The following is a 23,491-nucleotide window of genomic DNA, read 5'->3' on the forward strand; positions in this document are numbered from 1 at the left end:
TTAAAAAACGTTAAACATTGGGTGTTAATTCATATATAATCAAAATGGCAGTAAAATGCAAACAACATAAATCACCATTATTTGTAAGTGATCAAAAAAAGATCACATATTAAGAAATGAAAATACAGTATCATGTTCATCATTAAATAACTTCACATATTCCCAAAAACATAAAAAATTCCACCCTTCTTAACTGTAGTGTATGATGGAACATTATTAACATTGACTTTGATACTATTCATGTTGCATTTGTGTGCTCAGTGATGTGTTGACACGTGCGTGTGTGTGTGTGTATGTGTGTGTGTGTGTGCATTCGTGCGTTTCATGCTGCAGATGGTATTGTGTAATGGCAGTTGCTTTGAGGAAGTTGTGACAAGAGGAGTTTAAAACGTTTTGAAATCAGTTAATGGCGAAAACACACCATGCCCAGACCATGTGTTTTAAAAGGACAGATATCAAAGTAATTGATAAGGAACTGAGACTGTTGAACAGCAAACATTATGAATCATGCTTCATGCCTAAAATGCTCAGTCACAATAATTACGAACTTTATAAAGCTTAGATCATTTTCTAATATTCTAATCAGATTATGACAAAGGTTTCAACATGTTTGCTAGTTGGGAGCAAGGCAATAAATATTGCAAGAGCATGCATTCTGCAACAACCTAAGTGTGACTTGAAGCAGAACCGGGAACAATGGTTACAATCATGACCTTAACAAATACATTTATTTAAAACACATGGATGACTGATATGTTGTGTTCCAAATATTATTTTTCAGATATGAAAAATGTGGTGACTTTATTTATATAACATCTCACTGATGTTTTATTGTAGCAACAACTAAAAAAGATGGACCAAATGCTCTCCACTGTAAGCTGCAAATCTCCAAAAATTTCCAAAAGCAACTGGGAGAAAAAGCTACATGCAAAAACACTTATTTCAGCTCCTGAATGAAATGGGTGCTGTGCTATATATTGAATCCTAAGAAATATCAGTTCAGGGCAAGGTCAAAAACCACCGTTGAATTTGTCTGACCTTCAAGCCCACAGATGGCATTGCATGAGAAACCACCATGGTACTGTGATTAATATAGATGCATGGGCTCAGGAGTACTTGAATTTTAATGAACATAGTACACCCATGCAGCAAGAAATGCAACTTGATCCTCTATTACTCAAGGAGATTGTCATAAATCAATTCTATGCAAAGACACCCATCATTTCTGAAATATGAGGCCAAGTTTCAGCTTGTGTTTCGGGAAAAAATGGATGTTGAAGATATGATGGACCATCCGGACAGTTATCAGTGAAAGTCAACATTTGTCATGGTATAAGGGGGCATAAGGGCCCATGACAACCTTGATATTGTGACCTTGATATTGATGAAGGTACTATTGATGTGGTGATATATACAGGAATTCTAGAGAGACGTGAATCACAGCAACTTCTTTAATTGTAATTAAAATGCAAGCTGATGTTACACAGTAGCAAATGTTCCTTTGTCCACACAATGAACTTGATTAAAAACAATGGAAATATTTACTTTGTATTTTGTCAGTTAAACAGATTCTTGTTTTTATTGCTTTGTACAAAAATACCAACAAGTCAGGCTTAAAAAAAAATACATATATATGAATTCTACATGACTTAATATTAGTTAAATATGAAACTGCTGTGAAAATCGCTGTGGGTTTTATAGAATTAAATATTAGCAATATTAATATTGGATGGTTTTAGGATCGCAGTAGTATTAGCACCTCTTAATTTCAAAAACATCAGCTTCTGGCATGATATCATATATTCACAGCAATATTGCAACATGTGTTGTTAAGACTTTCCATACAGAAGAGATTATTATTGAACTGGGAAAAAACATTAATAATCTTAATTTCTGAACAAATGTTTAATGAGCAGGCTTCAAAAGACTTTTGGCCAAATAATGTGCACTGATCAGCCATAACATTATGACTACCTCCTGCTTCTACACTCAGTGTTTATTGTCTCAGCTCCACTGACCATACAGGAGAACTTTGTAGTTCTCCAACTACTGACTATAGTCCATCTGTAGCTATGCATACATTTGTTTGCCTCCTCTCCCTGCTCTTCAATGGCCAGGTCTCCCACAGGACCACCACAGAACGCTTAGAATGATCCACCACCCAAATCATACCTGCTCTGTGGTGGTCCTGTGGGAGTCCTGACCATCAAAGAACAGGGTGAAAGTGGGCAAACAAAATATGCAGAGAAACTGATGGACTTCCTGCTGTAAGTGTAGAACTACAAAGAACCGGTTAGTGGAGCTGAGAGAATGGACAGTTAGCGTAGAAACAAATAATGTTATTTATGGCTGACTGGTGTATGTTAGATATCAGCATCTGTGCACAATTCCAATTTCAGTACATTCCTATTTTATTCAGTCAAGACTGAGTCTAATCATACACGTGCTGCTGTTATATAGTATTTGATATGATTCAGTCTAATCATACACATGGTGCTGTTATACAATAAGCTGCGGCTGTCTCTCTGTGGTTATGAAGAATGTAACCTCAATATGACTTTCACTGTCTTGTTCTGTTTTTGCAACAGTATGTGGGAGTCATGACCATTTTTATGACTTCATAGCAGTCACTTAGAAACAGGAGATCAATGTTGTAATCTGAAAACAATTTTTGTGAATGAAGATGTGAGAAGAGACCTCCAAGGAAAGACCTCCAAGGGTTCTCCTACTCCTTATCTGAACTCTTAGATGTAGGAGCTAGTTTAAGGTTAGGTCAGGGTTACAGCAAGGTTCAGAAACAAGTTTAGTTCAGTTTAATGTATACTAATCATTCATCCTTTCATTCATTCATTATCTGTAACCGCTTGTCCAATTCAGGGTCGCGGTGGGTCCAGAGCCTACCTGGAATCATTGGGCGCAAGGCAGGAATACACCCTGGAGGGTGCGCCAGTCCTTCACAGGGCAACACAGACACACACACACACACACATTCACTCACACCTACGGACACTTTTGAGTCGCTAATCCACCTACCAACGTATGTTTTTGGACTGTGGGAGGTAACCAGAGCACCCGGAGGAAACCCACGCGGACACGGGGAGAACACACCAACTCCTCACAGACAGTCACTCAGAGCGGGAATGGAACCCAGCTGTGTGACTGCAACACTACCTGCTGCGCCACCGTGCCACCCTGTATACTAATCATGTGCAGTTATATATATATATATGTGTGTGTGTGTGTGTGTGTGTGTGTGTGTATATGAATAAAACAAAATGCAGTAGTAATATTTTAGTTTGCCTTGTAGGGAATTTCTTTTAAAACCTGCTGAGCATTCTGTTCCTTTAAAAGAGAAGCTCTGTTACAATATTGTTTTACAACATCAAGGCAATTTGGACAGTATGAAAGATGTCAGGAGTGTAAGGGCACTTTGTTGCATAATGTTAAAGAGAAATAACTCTCTTCTACTGTGTGCAAAAGTTTTGATGGTCTGAGTCCAGAGCCATGTATTGTCGAAAAGTGAAAAGTATACACATTTACTACTACTTGCATATTTTAATAGAAAAAAATAAGGTACATTTAATATGTTATGTTTTATTATTTCCAAAATGAACAACTATTCATTTCCAATTCAGACAACATCAAGCTGAAATTTGCTCTCTTTAGAGGTTGTGTTTGTTTATTTGAATTTTGAAAATCAGCAAAAACATATAATTTGACCAGAGGTGTCCAAATTTTGCATGTGATTGTATCTCACTTTTTCTTTTGGCCTTGTTTCTCTCTCTTTCTCTCAAGTCAGGTTTGATTTTTATGGCGTCCTGCAGGATGTCTGTAGGAAGTGACCTGTGGTCTCACATTCAGTGAGCTGGGTGGTTTTGTGTGTGTGTGTGATGGAAATGCTCCTCAGTAGGGGGCTGGGAAACAGGGCAGGGCCCTTCCACAAGAATGTCCTGTACAACACACACGCACACCTTTACCTCTGCTATAAATACACATTCCAATAGATCTCCCAAACTCTACTCCAAACACATTTCCTTAACCACATGTACCACAGAGAACTGACAGAACTAGTGCGTAAATGCACTGATTTACACATGCTTACAGACACACACACACACACCCACACCCACACACACACACACACACTGGCTATTGTTGTGCTGCTGTGGTAGACATAAATGCATTAACATCCCTGATGACAATCACAAACTATATGCTCACAGCACTCTCTATTGGCAGTCATGGGACCTGCAAGTGAGCTTGAAAATTACAAAAGAAAAAAAGGCTTGCCATTTTCAGTCAGAATCAATAAATAGATGGTAATGTACGTCATAGGGATGAGGACAGGCCTGGGTGTAGAAATCCAGAACTATTTTGGTACAGCCTGAACAGGACAGAGTTTCAACAGCAACTTTCAATAATGTATCATCAGTGCACCTGTTTCAAATTGACGCTGTTGATTGGCTGAGAAACATAAAAGAATACAGCTGCTATCTGTTTTCAGCTGCTATCTACTGAATCAATACAAGTACAAACAGAAAAAGAGCGACAGCGTCTCTGAACAACCCACTAAAAATACATAAATAAAAAAATCAATAAAATTGAAGAACAAATCAATATATTTTTTTCATTTAATAAACACAATAAAATGTTCAACTTTATATAGCATTTATAGTTTTTAACACAATGTATTAAAAAGTATAATTCTACAATCAGTCCTGAAGTCAAAGCATGTTTATTGGTGCTGGTATCTCAGAGCCCAATACGAAGCACACTGTTAACACAAGCACACTGTTTTCTGAGGTTGATTGCTTTTGAATTCCACACTACTAGCCCAGCCCTTCCATCTACACCATGGACCAAACTAAAACCTTACTTGAGCATACTAATTAAAAGCAAGCAAAAAGGTAAATAAAGACAGCCCTGAAGTTAAAAGTAAAATTTAATTAAACTCAGAACCAGTTCCATAAAGGGAACAGGCTACTCGCTGGTAGTATATTCATCTATGTCATTCAGGTGTATAAGATTTCAGTTGGCTTTATGCATTACATGTTGGAGCCACACAAACACTGAACTTATTTGTCAATTTTTGTTTTGAGATATTTCCATTATTAGTTATACGATGTTTCAATTTCACCTAAAGAGAGATGCAATATCAGCAGCCTTCATGGTCTCTGAGGTTCCAGCTAACATTTTCAGTCAGACATTTTAAAGAAATATAAAAAAACCAAAACAATAATTCAGGATTTGAGTTGTTGAAACGACACAGGCCTTATCCAAATGATGGATTAAGTAAACAAATGCATACATACATTTACTTATGTCTATAAGAAGAACTGTAGCAGTTCCTAGTATGTGGGGTGGGAACTGATGGTGGTCTGTAAAGCCCTGGGGTGAATCAAACTCTCATTATCATCTCTCTATCTGAATTGTTTTATAGGCAACTTACTGAAGTAATCGGGCCTGCAGCAGACTTTAAGAGTACGTTTATACCCACTCACTCACATTAGGCTTTATACAGGCACATTCATACTGGATGACACTATTCAGCCAGGTCTGAGCCAACACTGCAGACTGCACACTTCACTTACTACTCAGAGCACAAGGCAGAGAAATAAAGTGGTTGTGTTTATTTTACAAGTCAAGTGTGAAAATCAGAGGCCTCCCTTTCATTTATGTCACTTCCAGTCCAAACACTCATTAAGTACAAATGTAACTAATTTCTCAGCTTTGAAAAACTTTCATTTACCAGAAACCTACACAGAAGCCTCCAAGTATAATATCAAACATATCAGCTGAATCTTTACTTGTTTGTAGCCAACTGCCATTTAAAGTTTTCCAGCCCTCCAGTCTTAAAACCAAACAAACAAGTCAGAAATCTGCCCTCCCCATTAAATTGCTGTTCCCAAAAGTGCCAACAGCATTAAGGTGTACTTCAAAGAGACACTAACAATATCCCAAGGAACTATATTTTTTATAAAATAAATATATATATATATATATATAATTATTTTTTTATACAAACCGAATTCCAAAAAAGTTGGGACACTAAACAAATTGTGAATAAAACTGAACGCAATGATGTGGAGATGGTAAATGTCAATATTTTATTCAGAATAGAACACAAATCACAGATCAAAAGTTTAAACTGAGAGAACGTATCATTTTAAGTGAAAAATATGTTGTTTCAAAATTTCATGGCGTCAACAAATCCCAAAAAAGTTGGGACAAGGCCATTTTTTACCACTGTGTGGCATCCCCCCTTCTTCTTACAACTCTATAGGTGAAAGATCTGGACTGCAGCTGGCCATTTCAGTACCCGGATCCTTCTCCTACGTAGCCATGATGTTGTGATTGCTGCAGAATGTCGTCTGACATTATCTTGTTGAAAAATGCAGGGTCTTCCCTAAAAGAGATGACGTCTAGATGGGAGCATATGTTGTTCTAGAACCTGAACATAGTTCTCTGCATTAATGGTGCCTTTCCAGACATGCAAGCTGCCCATGCCACAAGCACTCATGCAACCCCGTACCATCAGCACTCATGCAACCCCATACCATCAGTGATGCAGGCTTCTGAACGGAGCATTGATAACAACTTGGGTTATCCTTGTCCTCTCTGGTCCGGATGACATGGCGTCCCAGTGTTCCATAAAGAACTTCAAATCGTGACACTTCTGACCACAGAACAGTCTTCCATTTTGCCACACTCCATTTTAAAAGATCCCTGGCCCAGTGCAAACGTCTGAGCTTGTGGAGCTTGCTTAGAAATGGCTTCCTCTTTGCACTGTAGAGTTTCAGCTCTCTCAATTTACCAGTACAGAGTCGGCAACGGCGGATGGCACGGTGGATTGTGTTCACTGACGATGCTTTCTGGAAGTAATCCTGAGCCCATTCTGTTATTTCCTTGACAGTGGCATTCCTGTTTGAGGTGCAGTGACGTTTCAGGGCCCGGAGATCACGAGCATCCAGTAGAGTTTTACGGCGTTGACCCTTACGCGCAGCAATTGTTCCAGATTGTCTGAATCTTTTGATGATGTTATGGACGGTTGATAATGATAACTTAAAAGTCTTTGCTATTTCATGCTGGGTAACACCATTCTGCGCATCATCTTTCTGCGCAACAATGGTGGAATTGGTGATCCTTTTACCATCGTGGCTTCAGAGAGACACTGACACTCTGAGAAGCTCTTTTTATATCCAATCATGTTGTCAATTGACCTAATTAGTGTTAATTGGTCTTCCAGCTGTTCGTTATATGCTCAATTTCCTTTTTCCAGCCACTTATTGCTACTTGTCAAAACTTTTTTGGGATTTGTTGACACTGTGAAATTTTGAATCAACATATTTTTCCTTTAAAATTTTACATTTACTCAGATTAAACTTTTGATCTGTCATCTATGTTCTATTACGAATAAAATATTGACATTTGCCACCTCCACATCATTGCATTCAGTTTTTATTCACAATTGGTTTAGTGTCCCAACTTCGGTTTGTATAATTTTTTATCCATTATTATCTGTAACCGCTTATCCAATTTAGGCTCGTGGGGGGTCCAGAGCCTACCTGGAATCATCGGGCGCAAGGCGGGAATACACCCTGGAGGGGACGCCAGTCCTTCACAGGGCAACACACACCCACACACATACACTCACACCTACGGACACTTTTGAGTCGCCAATCCACCTGCAACGTGTGTTTTTGGACTGTGGGAGGAAACCGGAGCACCCGGAGGAAACCCACGCGGACACGGGGAGAACACACCAACTCCTCACAGACAGTCACCCGGAGCGGGAATCGAACCCACAACCTCCAGGCCCCTGGAGCTGTGTGACTGCGACACTACCTGCTGCGCCACCGTGCCGCCCTATAATTTTTTATATATTATATATTATATAATAATATATATACACTGCATCACTAGCTCTTCATAGGGGTCATCAGGTAGGCGCCATCCTTCGTCAGTATTTCACTGAATTAAGCCCACAACTCCTCCAGAAGGCTAAACAGTGAAGTCTGGCGTCCCAGACCCATTCCCTCCAAGCCAGCTTTACCGTCCTACCTCACCCTTTACCATCAACAACCGTAAATCCACACTGGCCTCCCTGGTGACTAAGCCCAGTGGCCTCCCCCTAACCCCAGTGGCACCATTAATGCATGCTCAGTGGCACCAGTTCCATGTGAACTTTACATTCTACAGCACCAACAATCCCAATAGCACCTCTACAGTGCATTTCCCCTAGTAATCTGTGCTCTCCTTATCCACAACCACTGACTAGACCTTTCAGCTGTTTCTGATAACTCCTTCACAGCTGCCCTTTGTTTCCGGCCCCTGATACAGAACTGCACAAGCAGGGATGTGGCCAATTTGGCTACAAATCCTCTAACACCTATCTCCACCGGTCTTACATGTGCCTGCCACCCAATTCAGTGTAGTTAACACAATGCACTCTGGAACCTGCAGCTTTTTCCCTACGTCCACCATTAATTTCCAATCTTCACCCCGCTTCTACCAATATTTGTAGCACCCCTAGCCACTTCCTTATGGCCTTGTTAATAACCTATCCTCTCTACTTCTGTGATTGAAACATCATAAACTCTCAATGGCCACCTAATACTTGGCAGTAAGTCAAACTGGAGACACCACAATTTCAACTTCCCTGGCAAACACAATCTATCAATGCTATTAACAGCCTTCACCAGTTCAGCTTTTAGTCCCATAACCTGTTCGTTTAGTGCTACACTATATCATCTACCTAAACTCTTCACTGGTCTATCCAGTACTGTAGGAATTATTTCTCCTCCCATCAAAAAAATTCTTGCACAAGATTTCCTTTGACAATCGACAGACTTCTAGACTTGCTTGCTTTAACTTTCAGACTAGCCAACCTTAGATGATCAATTACCTTCTCCTGCAGCCACATTAAACAGACACATGAACAGTGGATACACATAACAACCAAAATTCATTTATTCATTGTCTGAAACTGCTCATCCAGTTCAGAGGTGCTGTGGGTCTGGAGCCCACCCTGAATCACAGGGCACAATACGGGAACACAGACTGGAGGGGACACCAGTCCTTTGCAGGGTGACACACACTCACACATTGGGTCAGTTTTCACATTGGGTGTGTTTTCTGGACAGTTGGAGGAAACCGGAGCACTCGGAGGAAGCCCATGTGGACACTCGGAGGAAGCCCATGTGGAGAACTCACCACAGACAGAACTCCTCACAGACAGACAGTGACCCAGAGCGGGATTTGAACCCACAACCTCCAGATCTCTGGACCCGTGTGACTGCGATGCTACCTGCTGCGCCACTGTGCTGCCCGATCAGCCAAATAAATAAAGTAAAAACGAGAGAAATGAAAGAACGGAAAAAGGGGGAAAAAAGGAAAATTACAACAGAGAAACCAAAGAATTGAGCAAAACTGCAAAAATATGATGAGCTGTGAAGAGCCATGTGTGACTCGTTATCATTTAAAGGAACAGGTGCTCTAGGTCTGTTTAGACAGGGAGAAAATCCAGTGGTGCACAGTGCTTGTCAATGACATTTCATTTAGACTCTAGGGAACTGTGTTAATATGTAGGAAAGAGGTGATATTGTGTAAATAATTGTTCATTCTATTCTACACTCCAAGGGCCAAATAAGGTGTACTGTTTCTTTAAGAGATGCTAATGTGCTGGTATGCAGCCCTGGTCTGCACTTTTCCAGCCAAACAAACCATTAACTGGTAAAAACCGGCATTTAACAGACAAGACCACTCAAGTTTAACCTACAGCCTCCTCGCCCAGCGCCCTTTAATCTCTCATTTTGGATAATTCAGCTTCTTTTTTTGTCATATCAAAAACTTAATATAACCAACGGTGTGTTTTCTTTAGCAAAGTTTTGTTTGTTCTGTCCAACTAACTGGACAATTTGCCATAAATATGACAAGCTATAATGACAAGTCAGAAAAGTTCTGTTATGACAAATGTTCAATTTTAATCATGACAATATCATTTCTCACAATGATTCTGCAGACAGTAATATTTTTGAAAATTTATATCGCTGCATACTCACATACCTAAGCTGCTTTGCACATGAGTAACTTCAAAATGACTAAATATTCATCCATTCATTTTCTTTAATTGCTTTATCCTGTTCAGGGTCACTGTAGGTCCTGAACCTACCTGGAATCAGATGGCGCAACACAGGAACACACCCTGTACACTCCATCACAAGGCAAGGACTAAATATTTTTTATATAGACTATTCACAAATATTTAACCAGCACCACATTACATTGTACTCATAAAAAGAACAGAATGAATTATCCCAGGAGGACACATATACAGACAAATATGCAGAGGCCCAGACACTCTGGCACTCTGTAAAGATGAACAGGGATGAAAGAATTTCTGTATATGTGGATGAAGCAGGAAGTGGTCCACCACTTTGCTGCATTAAACTGTGTGTAAGAGTGTGAGTTTGTGTGTTAATTTCACTGCTTCTTTCATCCAAACATACCACTACTAAACCTCAGCAAACATGCTTCCACTGCCCCCACCCCCCCACACTCTATTACTCTATCACCTCTGTTACTTTGTATCAGCACCATGCAAATTTACAGGACCACAGATATGTGCATGTGCAGCTTTGCACTAAAGACACACACACACCCTTTCCACCATTCCCACACTTTAAAATATTTATATAAATATTATATAACTGTTGGACCTATTATCATATATATTAAATAATCAATTTGACCTATTGCCTGTTTTCTAATGCTGCTCCATCCACACAAACAGGTCTCATTTTCTCTGGGAGGGAAGGATGGCCCTACCTATCCCCCATTAACAATGCAGGCACCTGTTTGCTAATGTAAGAGGGTTGTCAGAACAGCGTTCTCCTCCAAACATGTTGAATTGTCCGGTAACATGCCTTGGCATCAGTTCAAGACAAAGTGGCGACAAGCTTCTTAAAGAAAGCAGTTGGAATTTGCAATGTGGGAACACATCCAAGTTAGTGGTTGGAACTAGCCCTGAATAAACTGTGAGGGAAAAAAAATATCACTAAAAATACGGGGAAACAACAAGTTCTTAACAATCTAATCTTTTTTTTTTTTTGATCAAGTTTCTTGACAAATTGTCTACATTAATATTACATACAGCATTGACTGTAAGATTGTACTTCACATACATTTGTTGAGCTGGCAGATGTCATTATTTTTGAACAGACAGATCACAAAATCTCAGACTTTAGTTGAACATGTGAGGTGGATTCCTAAAATCGCACAGAGTATGTCAGGCTTTCGATATTAGGTATTATTGGTTTTAAATTGGTTTATATTATTAGAGACAGCTATTGAATGATAGCATACATATACACAAACACAAACACACACAAACACATACACACACACACACACACATTCTTGCATGAATGGTTCTGTCTTGCCACAGGAAATCATAGATAAGAGATTGTCGTGCCAGTTGCCCTAAGGACGGTACAGAATTCCAGAACTCTCACGTTAAACAGAGAGAAAAACAGAGAGAGAGAGAGAGAGAGAGAGAGAGCGAGAGAGAGAGAGAGAGAGAGAGAGAGAGAGAGAGAGAGAGAGAGAGAGAGTTAGAGAAAGAAATGTACAGCAGGGCTGCAGATACAGAAGCACCTGCGGTCCAGATGAAACCTGCTAAAACAGTACAAGTGTGAAAGGTCCTATCACTCCCTGTCCACTCCTGCCTGAATTATTGGATTATGCAGATGCTCTGACAGATTATTGGATTCACCATGTCATTATACTGAACTGGTTGTTGACATTGCTCATTTCAAGCAGTTTCTTAATACACGCCACCCAATCTCTTCATCTGTATAGGTTTTAAAACAATCAAAGTTGAATAGGGTGATTTGTCATGACACTTGGAATAAAGACTAGAATATAACATTTAAGAATAATATAATTATTTTAAAATATTGTTTAAACAACAACAAAATGGAATGTCCCATATATTTTTACTAGAATTAAAATATTGTGAATTATATAAAAATCATTTTGTTCACTGAAAGAAAATGACTCTTTGATTTTACTTTTATTTGACCCTGCTACTTTGTTGCCCCTGTATCACTGAAGAGAAGAGAAGAGAAGAGAAGAGAAGAGAAGAGAAGAGAAGAGAAGATGTTTTATTTCAATAATTAAATTAATAATTTATATCCAGATATAACATTTAAGAATGAATACATGTTACTAAAATTACATCTCTGGATGCAGATGATTTAAGTTCATGCAACCCCTTGACACCAAAAGTAAATTCAAAGAGTAATATTTTTCAGTGTATGCACAAATAGGGCCTTGCAGTATAAATGTTAAAGCTGCAAATGGAGTGCCACTACAGTGTAGCCGGCAATTACTTGATAAAATCTTTTTAGATGGTAACCAACTGAGCAATTACTGTACACAAGGAATATGGAGTTGCTGAGACCCATTTATAAGCTGAATGAATGTTTTCAGAGTTGATTTACCACAGCAAGAGGTATTTCTTGTCGACAATACACACACACACACATATTTCCCTGTACATTCACAGATACTGTCATATAAGAAGTCTTTTACTGGAATTTGATGTATTAAATGCCAATTTGACAGAATTCAGAGATCACACACACACACACACACACACACACACACACACACACACACACACACACACACACACACACACACACATGCAACGGTGAGAATCACCCACAACAGTGCACCACTGCCAACGTTAGAGAACTTAATGCTTGCACCGCTGGAGTCTTTAAACACTACGGCCTGTGTCTCTGTGGTTTTCTCTCTCTCTCTCTCTATGAGTGTGTGTGTGTTTGTTGGATGCGACAGCATCACTCATGGTGACAGTGGAAATAAACAGTCACTCTAGAGAGCCCAGCGTGGCCTGCTCCTCATGCCTCGTAGAGTACACACACAGCAACACACATGCAAGCGCATTCACACCATTCCCACACAGCCATGCCATTTCTTCTAGAGTCACGGTTAGAAAATAAACTCTGCTCCATCAAACCAAACACATTCCTCCTTCACATGAAAACACACGTTCATGCCACACATCAGAGAAGAAGAGAAGAAAAGAAAAGAGAAGAGAAGAGAAGAGAGGAGAAGAGGGCCAGTCTAATATGGGACTGTGTTGTATTACATTCTCATGCTCAACTCATACTGTGTTACTGATGCTAAGCTTTACTCTTCCATAGTGACTCTGCTACTTTGTTGCCTCTGTATCACTGAAGAGAAGAGAAGAGAAGAGAAGAGAAGAGAAGAGAAGAGAAGGGAAGAGAAGGAAAGCAAATGCAGGCCTGAGTTATAAGCCACAGTACAAACAGAAAAGGATGAAGAGAAGAGAAGAGAAGAGAAGAGAAGAGAAGAGAAGAGAAGAGAAGAGAAAAATAAGAGTGTCATTACCTTGGAGAGCTGTGTGTCTGCCCTCTTGCCACTGCGAGCTCATCTGTGCCGGTCTGCTCACCGCCACTCTGCACATGCTAGTGTGTGTGTGTTTGTGTGTGTGTGTGTGTGTGTGTCTGTCACAGTTTGGCAGGGGCTCTGCTGAGACTCCTGGGTAACAAATGTCTGGGAGTAGTGCAGGTTTTCTGCACATGCTGAGCACAGCGAACGTGACCAGACCACAAGCCTGTCCCCCTACACACACACACGCACACACACACACACACACACACACACACACACACACACACACACACACACAAACATACACACACCACGAAAAAAGTAGAAGAAAAAAGGACAAGAAAAGAAAAGGGCCATGGTCTGATCCCAGCGCAAATAAAATTCCTGAATGCCAGATTTCTTGGATGTGAGCGAGGGCTGTCTGGCGTGCTCCTTTGGTCGGAATTTGGAGCGTGAGGACAAGGATAAAATTTAGCTGTTGGCGGTGTGTTTGTGTGTGTGTGTGTGTGTGTGTGTGTGTGTGTGTGTGTGTGTGTGTGTGTGTGTGTGTGTGCGTGTCTGTGGATAAACCTCCTCATATTTTACAAATCTCTGCTCCTCTTGTGTAAAGAGATTGGCTGAAGAGAAAAATGAAAGCTTCTCTGCTTTAAGGCACAGGTGAAATAGTGTCAAGTGTCTGATGCTGTGACAGACAACAAGCCCCCTGAGGCTGACACAGGAGCTGTGTCCTGATTTAACAGCTTCCATGGTGAACTAGAACACTTCTAGCACAGCGTGGTCACACTGGAAAATACAGCTGGGTGTAATGAAGTAGTGTCCAGTCTCACTGACACCATTGACCAGTGCACTGTCCACAGTCTTCCAGGGACCAGTAGGGAAGCAAAGGGTGGAGAGATATCACAGAGCACACATTTAGTCTATGAATGCCCACCAACCGTAATCATGCCCCACTGCCGTTTTGGTACATATATATATATGGATATATATATATATATATAAATCTGGTGGTGTTTTATGTCACTTTATGTTGGGAAAAAACAGAAATAGACATTTCATAAATTCATGAAGATATGTTGCTATGTTCTAAATGTGCAGCAGAAATCCAACAGCATTCAGTAGCAGGTATCCAACAGCAGATTTTCATCAGCATTTATCCCACAGCAGGTATACAGTAGCAGATATTCAGCAGCAGGTATCCAGTAACATATATCTAGCAGCAAATATCCATTTGGAGGTATACATCAGCAGATAACCAACAACACGTATGTAGCAGTATATATCCAGGAGATACCCAGCAATACATATTCAGCAGCAGGAATTCAGAAACTTCAAATTAAACTGCGTTTACACCAGTGGTTCTCAATCCTGGTCGTGGTGGGCCATTTCCCTGCATATTGTAGTTTTCCCTTAGTCCATCACACCCACTTCCTCTTTGGAAGAACTTGTTAATTAGTTCATTAGTTACAACAAATGTGTTGCATAGGAATCTCTAAAATATGCAGGGCGGGCCCCCCAAGGACCAGGACTGAGAACCATTTAATCTGAAAAAGGACACTTGATAACATGATAACAGCGTGGCTGACAACTACAGCATAAAGTACCATTAACACTTAATTACAGAAGTATATAAAAACACTGCTTTAGACACCTGTTTTAGTGCGCACACACACAAGCACACGTACAAGCACACAAACACGTTGAAGGAATCATGTCCACTGCACAACCGATCAGATGTAAAGCCAAACTGACATAGGAATGGTGAAGCCATTACCCCCCCCCCCCCCCCCCCCCCCCCCCCCCCCCACACACACACAGGGCGAACAGTGTCTACATCTGCTGTAGATGTAGACACACACAGACTGGGAGAGATGAGCAGAGACACAGACAGAGAGAGGTGAGCAGTCTGGAGATCTTGTTAGTTACTGAACTGTACAGATTAGTGTGTGTTTCAGACAATTCTGGTTACAATTCTGTAGCCTATTTTTTTAGCAAATTCTGTTTTATTTTTTTTCTGTTTTCATTTTGTATCGATTTTTTTCAGACTTCGGATTTTTTGTTTTTTAGCTGTTTTTTTTAGAAAATAAATGGCATTAAACGAACAATAGCAAATGGCAACTTTGTATTTATTGAAGTAATATAAGTGCTGTAATTAAAATTAATAATAGCAAAATACTAAATTAAATTTAAAAAAATAAAAATAAAATAAATAAATAAATTCAGGGCACATATTTTATAAATGTATAATTATAACTATATATAATTTTTTCAAGCAATATATTGGATTCGGCACAAATCCAAGAAAACCTTCCACAAACTCATGCCACAATCTCATATACGTCCCACGACTTTGCTGTTTCGTAACTACTTATTTCTTAATTACTTGTTGTTATACTTGAATTCCACATCACTCGTTCATTCATTTATTATCTGTAACCGCTTATCCAGTTGGCTCTTATCCAGAGCCTTCTTGGAATCATTGGGCACAAGGCAGGAATACACCCTGGAGGGGGCGCCATTCCTTCACAGGGCAACACACACACTCACATATTCATTCACACATTCATTCACACCTACACTGTCAGAAAATTTGTCACTGTGGTGGTACATTTTGCTCTCACTGTGGTGGTACCCTCAAGAGAACTTATCTGTACCTTTAAGGGTTTATAATTGTATCTTAATTTATTATAATGTAGATTTTAAAATTGTGTTGATTTCATACGCCCCGTTTCATCTCCAAGTCTTAAATTATATTTTTTATATAATAAAAGTTCTAAAATGAAAGATTACAAACATTTATATCTCCTTCCAGAGAAGATAATGTAATGTACCTTTAAGGAACAAAACTGTTTTTTTAAACACTGTTGTACCTTTAAAGGTAAATTTACACAGTTTGTACCTTTAGTGACCAACTAGGGACACTTTTGAGTCACAAATCCACCTACTAATGTGTGTTTTTGGCTGTGGGAGGAAACCTGAGCACCCGGAGGAAACTCATGCAGACACACGGAGAACACACCAAACTCCTGTGTGACTGCAACACTCCCACCGTGCCAGCAGTGAATTCAACTTTTACTCGTCAATTCCATGATTCCGTCCATGTTCTCCACATTGTGGAAATCAAAGGGTCCTACATTAGTTAAATACAAAATTACATCTATCTATCTCACAAAAAGTGTACTATTCAGCAGTACAATTAGCTACAAACAATGTTAGTAAATAAATATCTGTGTGACACTTAACCTGAGTGTTTCAAATCTTTTAAAAACCACAATTGTGTGTGTGTACCTTATGACTGGCTGTGGCTGGCTCTGGCTCTGTTCCAGTCTGGATCATTTCCACTGGAAGACATTGAAGATCTCACAATCTCTATCTGTAAGAACACAAATACACACACAAGCACATGCATGCAGACAGACAGTCACACACACACACACACAATTAGATATTCACTATTAATGTATTTAACACAAACAGTAAAATGTAAACTTCTCCTGATTCCATGTCATTTCAGCTGGACAGCAGCTTAGCACCTTTTATAGAACTGAATTGTGACTCAAACCTATTATTCCATATATAAAATGCGCATTGAATTGATTTGATTGAAATGTTCACTGTTACACTGTTAAAAGAGGCAGAATAATGTCCCATTTAACTGTGTTTCATTGTTATATGGGCCTTTTAAATGTGTTTTAAATATCCATAGTAAAATGGTGGTATATTTTCACATATTGTTTATGTTTAGATCAGTGCCAAACTGGAAGAGACTATTCTGTCGAGGGAGGGAGAAATGAAGTTGAGCTTGTGTGTGTGTTTGTGTGTGTAGTAGGTGGAGGTAGATGAGGTTCAGCGGGGTGCGTATGCATGGACGCAGGTTTGAAACGTGTCTATTCATTAAATTCCCCTCCAGGGAGCTGAAGAAGCATTAATGTGGGCGGTCCTGAAACACTGGCCAGGTGATGTCATACATGATGTCATGGCCAGTGCTTCATCCAGCCCTTCTGCCTCTGTCTGCACTTTGCTGTGCTCTCTTTTTAGGGTCTCTCTCTCTCTCTCTCTCTCTCTCTCTCTCTCTTTCTCTCTCTCTCTTTCTCTCTCTCTCTCTCTCTCTCTCTCTCTCTCTCTTTCTCTCTCTCTCTCTTCTGAATGTTTGGGGAAATACCATGCTACCATATTACACTTTCAATTTACTTTCAATCGACAGTCCCCTCCTACTCAATGTTTATGGCACATTAACGCTACCTTTGGGATGAGATGGAGTGGCTTTTGCGGCCTAGAAATAATCATCCAATAGCAGTACCTGATGTCACTTGTGTACTTGGGCTGAAAGCAATCAGACTCTCATAGCAATTCTCCACCATCTAGTCTTAACCCTTCCAGTAACAGTATGAACAAACTTCCTGTAAATACTGTTAATTTCAGAAAAAACATTGGACAAGCAGGTTTCAACATAAAGAGGAACAATTACACCAGGATACTCAGAAACATCTCTATATATTTAATGCTTGCAAAGAAAGAGAAAGATAAGAAAAGCTAAAAGTAAGTAAAAAGTAATGGCTACTGAGCAGATGTTTTTGCCTTCGTATCTGCCTATCATTATCTCAAACAGAACATGTTCTAGAATTGTAAAATGATCAGCTTGGTTTTGCAAACATTTTATGAAAATATCCTTTATAAACCTCAATTTTTATGGGTTTTTGATTCTCAGGTAATTTTAAACACAGATTTCTGTAGAAAGAGTGGAACAGATGAAAAATAAGCCTATAATGACATAGCCAGCACTGCTTTTAGAAGTATCCTGAATGACAATGTCTCTCAGTTACTGCATTTTTTGGAAAAAATGCTGCCAGAGCATTTTAGTACCACACTGTACAAAGGTCCATAGATAATAAGGTGAAAAACTGACAAACCCTGAAGGTAAAAGACTGTAATATCTAAAACATCTGAATACAATTTCTGTAACAGTGAAATAGAGTAAATACACACATCAGCCAAAACACTAATCGTAATTTTTCTTTTTAATTCCAGTACACAGGCACTGTGTTTATAACAGAAATATTCTGTAATATTCATACAGACAAAATAGTTTTGAGCGTGTGATGTGATGTGTGTAGTTCAGGGGAGTTTATCCTAAATGGCACCCCCTGAATTTGGTAAAAAAAAAACAAGTACAAACAACAAGCTCTAGAAAGGATGCTAAACAAAGTAGTATTGGTATTTCGCTATCTCCTAGAGCTAAATAATAATTCATTTTTCAAATTCAATTTTATACTTATCCCAATATAAATTGTTTCAATATACATGTGATTTTTAACACATTTTTAATATTTCTTCCATCACTGACTGATGTTCATTACAGAGCACTGCTCTCAGTGTGTTTCACTCAATTTTAAAGTTACTTTAAAAATATTAATACTGACACACCCAAGAGGTTTATGTTTGAAGGTGATGTCATGTTTTTTGTTTGTTCTTGGCTTTTCTGTGACGTTTTTTTTTGTTCAGAATCTAAATTATATTATCGGTATCAAACAATATTAAGAAATATATTGTAAGATAAAAAACATATAGTTATATTAAACTATCTCTATTCTTATATTTACCACAGTATTTATATGCTAAATATATATATATAATAAAATATATATATTTTATTGCAAAACAAAGCTGCTTTTCTTGTTTTTTTCTAAATTTAAATACCACAGGATTTTTATGTACTGTATATCTATTTTTACATAGTATATTGTAATAATTTTACTGTGTTTCATCATTAATTTTACTATTTTTATTTTATTTTACATATTATTTACTATTTTTAAATGGTGCATATTTACAGTATTGCTCTCAGAACCAAGCACCCGTTTGACTCAAAGACTATTAGGTCATTTTGTACCTATTTAAGTGTCCTATTTTAAGAAATACACCACCCACATGCACATAAAATGTGACTTCTTATGGAACAGATTTGTTTTTATGATACAGAAATACTAGTTTGAACTGCTCTTCTGGGCTTAATCACAGAAGTTTATTCCAGTTTGTTAATACATTCATAGCATTGTTTATGGAGATTTTGTAGTTGTAATGTGGCAGGCATGCTTGCACTCCATGTGCATTTGTGTAAAGTGTGTGGTCTTATCAGTCTCCTTTAATAGTCCTTAAAGAATTATACCACTTAGCATATTTTCAACAAATTAGCCACATATGGTCATGTGGAATGCTATGGTTTGTATTCCACTCTCTCCAAAAGCTGCGTTAGCATTTGTGTGTGTAGGAACCTTCTCTAAATGCTGTAGGGGTGTGTGTGGCCATATCATGTGTTTCCTTTTTTTAAGTGCCGCAGCAGTGTGTGTGGCTACCGCACACCAGCTTCAGTGACTTCAGAGGGATGAGAACATGAAGACTAAAAAGAGAAGTGTGTTATACACTGACTATAATCTTACAGTGGAGAGCCATCTCAAATATGACGCAAGGATGAACGTACTGTTTAAGGTGTGTCTGAATTTGTCATCTACAGTGGAGCTTTAACCAAATGAGGAAGAAAGGTTGTAGTTCAAAAAATTACAATCTGCCTTCTACAGTAATGTACAAAATTCATCAGCCATATATAACTGACCCAGAATTTATTCATTTTTTCATTGTCTGGAAAAAAAATAAGTTAACACAAAGTTTAATAATGTTTTTAATAAAGCTTCCATTCTTTTCAGTGAGACTTTCTCTGAGGTATGCCGAAACATTATAATGACTTTGATTCTACACTCTCCATTTTATCAGCTCCACTTATTACAAAGGAGCACTTTATATTATAATTCTACATTTACAGACAGCAGTCAATGTGTTGCTCTGCATACTTTGTTAGCCCCTATTCACCCCATTCTTCACCACCCCCACAGGACTAAAAGGCTGCAGTGACACTCACATGGCAGTTGTGTGTTAGTGTGTGTTGCACTGGTATGCCTGGATCGGACACAGAAGTAATTCTGGAGTTTTTCAACACTGTGTCCACTCATTGTCCACTCTGTTAGACACACCTATTTTGGTGGTCCATCTTGTAAATGTAAAGTCAGAGACAGTAGCTCATGTGTTGCTACACAGTTTGTGTTGGTTGTCCTCTAGTTGACAGAGGGCCCCAGCCACAGGAAACTGTTGGGTGGATATTTTTGTTTGGTGGACTATTCTCAGTGTAGCAGTAACACTGGACAGTTTAAAAACTCAAGTAGCCCTGCTGTGTCTGATCCAAACTAACACACCACCATCGCATCAGTGTCACTGCAGATCTCAGAATGATCCACCACCCAAATCATTCATGCTCTGTTGTGGCCCTCTGTTGGTCCTGACCACTGAAGAACAGTCAGCCCAGCAACAAATGGATTACAGTCTGTAATTGTACAAATGCAGAGTGCACATAAATGGTGGTAAGTGAAGTAAAACTGTAGAAACAACAAGGTCATTTATATTTGTATTTTCCATACCACACAATTCAAGAAATTCCAAGCATGTTTAACAATACTGAAAGTAACTTCTGCACCACTGAAGTTGGAACAAAAAAATCATTTAAGCTGATGAAAAATCCCAACTCTAATTTATTACAACATCAACAGAGATGTTAGCCAAAGGGGACACCAGAGCTGAGGTTAATGGAACTAACTGTTAATAACAATAATGCAGATAACACTGTTGAACATATGCTGAATTACTAGAAAAAGTGGTTCGTTGACAACATTACAGCATGTTTCCATCAGCCCAGAAAAACCCACCTACTACAAACTGAGGTCAATTTGTTTTTGATTTATAAGCTTATCTCAGCTAGGGTGTGTTTTCTACTCGTGCATGGTGTCTGTGGCATCATACCTGCTACGTCACCTTCTCAAGGAACTTGGAGAAATTGATACATCTTAGAATTTCATGTTCTTTTCACAACCAAATGATTCATATTCTGCTGCTACCAGATCTGTGGTTTGTTTATAAAAAAAGATATAGTCTGCTAAATCAACTGCAGTGGCTACTTCTGTATTCCAGGTTGGATAGACAGTTTTGGTTTGACAGTTTGTGAATAAGACTGTGAATGTCTTACTGTGGTAATTCTTGGGAGGCAAGCTCGCTTTTTGTTTGAAACATGCCCAAAGATGTCACTTTTTCCCTTGCTTTCTTCCCTGAAATGGTGTTGGTAATGGCTATGGGTAAAAACACGCTTTTTTCAAACTCCTGGCCTGAGACAGCACCTTATGACAATAAAAGTATCCAAATGTGATGCCTTTGAAGGAGTTGAGATTATTTAAAGTCAGAAACAGGCACTTTCTTGCTTCAGCATTACAGCATTAAAGAATCAATATATAAAAAGCAGATTTCATGACTGTATCCTTCTCTGCTGGAAAGTTCATATATAGAATCTCTGAGTCATCTTGCAGATAATAAGGAGTGGTGCCTTTCTAGACTAGGACAGCAGAGACAAGAGATTTAATAAGAAATTATGTGGCTATAAATCAAATGAAGTGACATCTAGAAAAAATAACAAACAAGGAAAACATTGGCATTGATTTAGCCTTTTATTGCTTTGTACATACTACAAGTGCATGAGTCCTTGAGGATTAAATAGAAGTAGTTGGCCTTCATAGTGTGATGCAATAATATGATTACAGCTTGTCAGACTCCACCAAACACATTCGTTGTATATTTCACCAGCACTGAGCCAAATTATTCAGCCTTACCAAGAGTCGACCGCAAATCTCCCTCATCTGAAGTGCAGCGAGAGAGGGGAAAAAAACCCACAAAAACAAAGCATAAAGCCTTGATAGACCAGAAAGAGAAAAGAGAGGAGGTCCAGCTACAGCACACACACACACTCACGCACGCACAGCCCTGTCGGCAGCCACTGTCGGCTGGGCCACGCGAGGGAAAACAAACACATGCAGCAACAAACCTCACTGCTGTTTTCTCGTCACATTTCGCAACAGATCTTAAATGGGAGCCCACAGCCTGATTGAGACTCCAGGAAAAACATCGTTGTGGCCAAATGTATTCAGTTATGGTGGAGAAGGCTGCAGTGTTACTGTCTGAAAGCTCACCTCTCTCTGTCACTCAGACACTGAATCTTAGCCTGCAGAACACCAGCAGTCAGGTGAAAAATATAAAGCCATAGCTGGATTCTCATTCTGGTTTTATCCAGTCAGGAAAAAAATATCAAAACAATGCAAGCTTCAGCAGAAATCAACTGCACACATCAACCTTAACTGTACCTCAACTCCCATTTCTGCTCTAATGAGTTCACACTCATACCTAAGTTTCGTACTTGAATTGAATCGCGTGAATTCAGAGTTTCTTGGGGAGGTGGGTCAAGAAACTAGATCATGGTTACAGAAGCGCTGTGTGTGCTGCTAGCAGTTTTGTGTTCCAAGAAGAAGTAGACAATAAGTAGAAAACACAATTGTGGACCCATTCCTGTGTGTTTCAAGGAGAAAACAGAGAGTTCTTGAAAACAGAGAGAAAGCAAAGGGAACTTCAGATAATTTGTTAACTTATCAAGAGCATTTCCTCAGTTTCATTTTTCCACCTGACAGCTGCAGCAGCAGCCTCCCACTTTCTGCCAGACAGCGCTCTGTCCTCCTGTTGGTCATCGTTAAGGAACATGCCATAGGAAATATCATTCATTCATTATCTGTAACCACTTATCCAGTTCAGGGTCGTGGTGGGTCCAGAGCCTACCTGGAATCATTGGGCGCCAGTCCTTCACAGGGCAACACAGACACACCCCTACGGACAATTTCGAGTCGCCAATCCACCTACCTATGTATGTTTTTGGACTGTGGGAGGAAACCAGAGCACCCAGAGGAAACCCACGTGGACACGGGGAGAACACACCAACTCCTCACAGACAGTCACCCGGAGCGGGAATCGAACCCACAACCTCCAGGCATCTGGAGCTGTGTGACTGCGACACTACCTGCTCCGCCACCGTGCCGCCCTAGGAAATATCAGACTAGGTGAATTCTAACATTCTAGACTTTTCGTCGTGGTGTTGTGGGACGTCCCAGACGCCACATCGCTGAGCTTTGATTAT

At 39.4% G+C, this 23,491-nt stretch overlaps 1 protein-coding gene across 1 annotated transcript in view; it reads right to left on the reverse strand.

The window, feature by feature from the left end:
* erg (ETS transcription factor ERG) overlaps positions 1–13,507 on the reverse strand; it is a 49,892-nt gene extending 36,385 nt beyond the window's left edge. Inside the window, exon 1 of the mRNA XM_066650658.1 lies at positions 13,441–13,507. The gene's annotated coding sequence lies outside the window, so the exon portion shown is untranslated. The remainder of the gene's footprint in view (positions 1–13,440) is intronic.
* Positions 13,508–23,491: the final 9,984 nt, after the last annotated feature.

Source organism: Hoplias malabaricus, chromosome 18 (genome assembly GCF_029633855.1).
Source record: "Hoplias malabaricus isolate fHopMal1 chromosome 18, fHopMal1.hap1, whole genome shotgun sequence".
In the NCBI taxonomy this organism is placed as follows: Eukaryota; Metazoa; Chordata; class Actinopteri; order Characiformes; family Erythrinidae; genus Hoplias; species Hoplias malabaricus.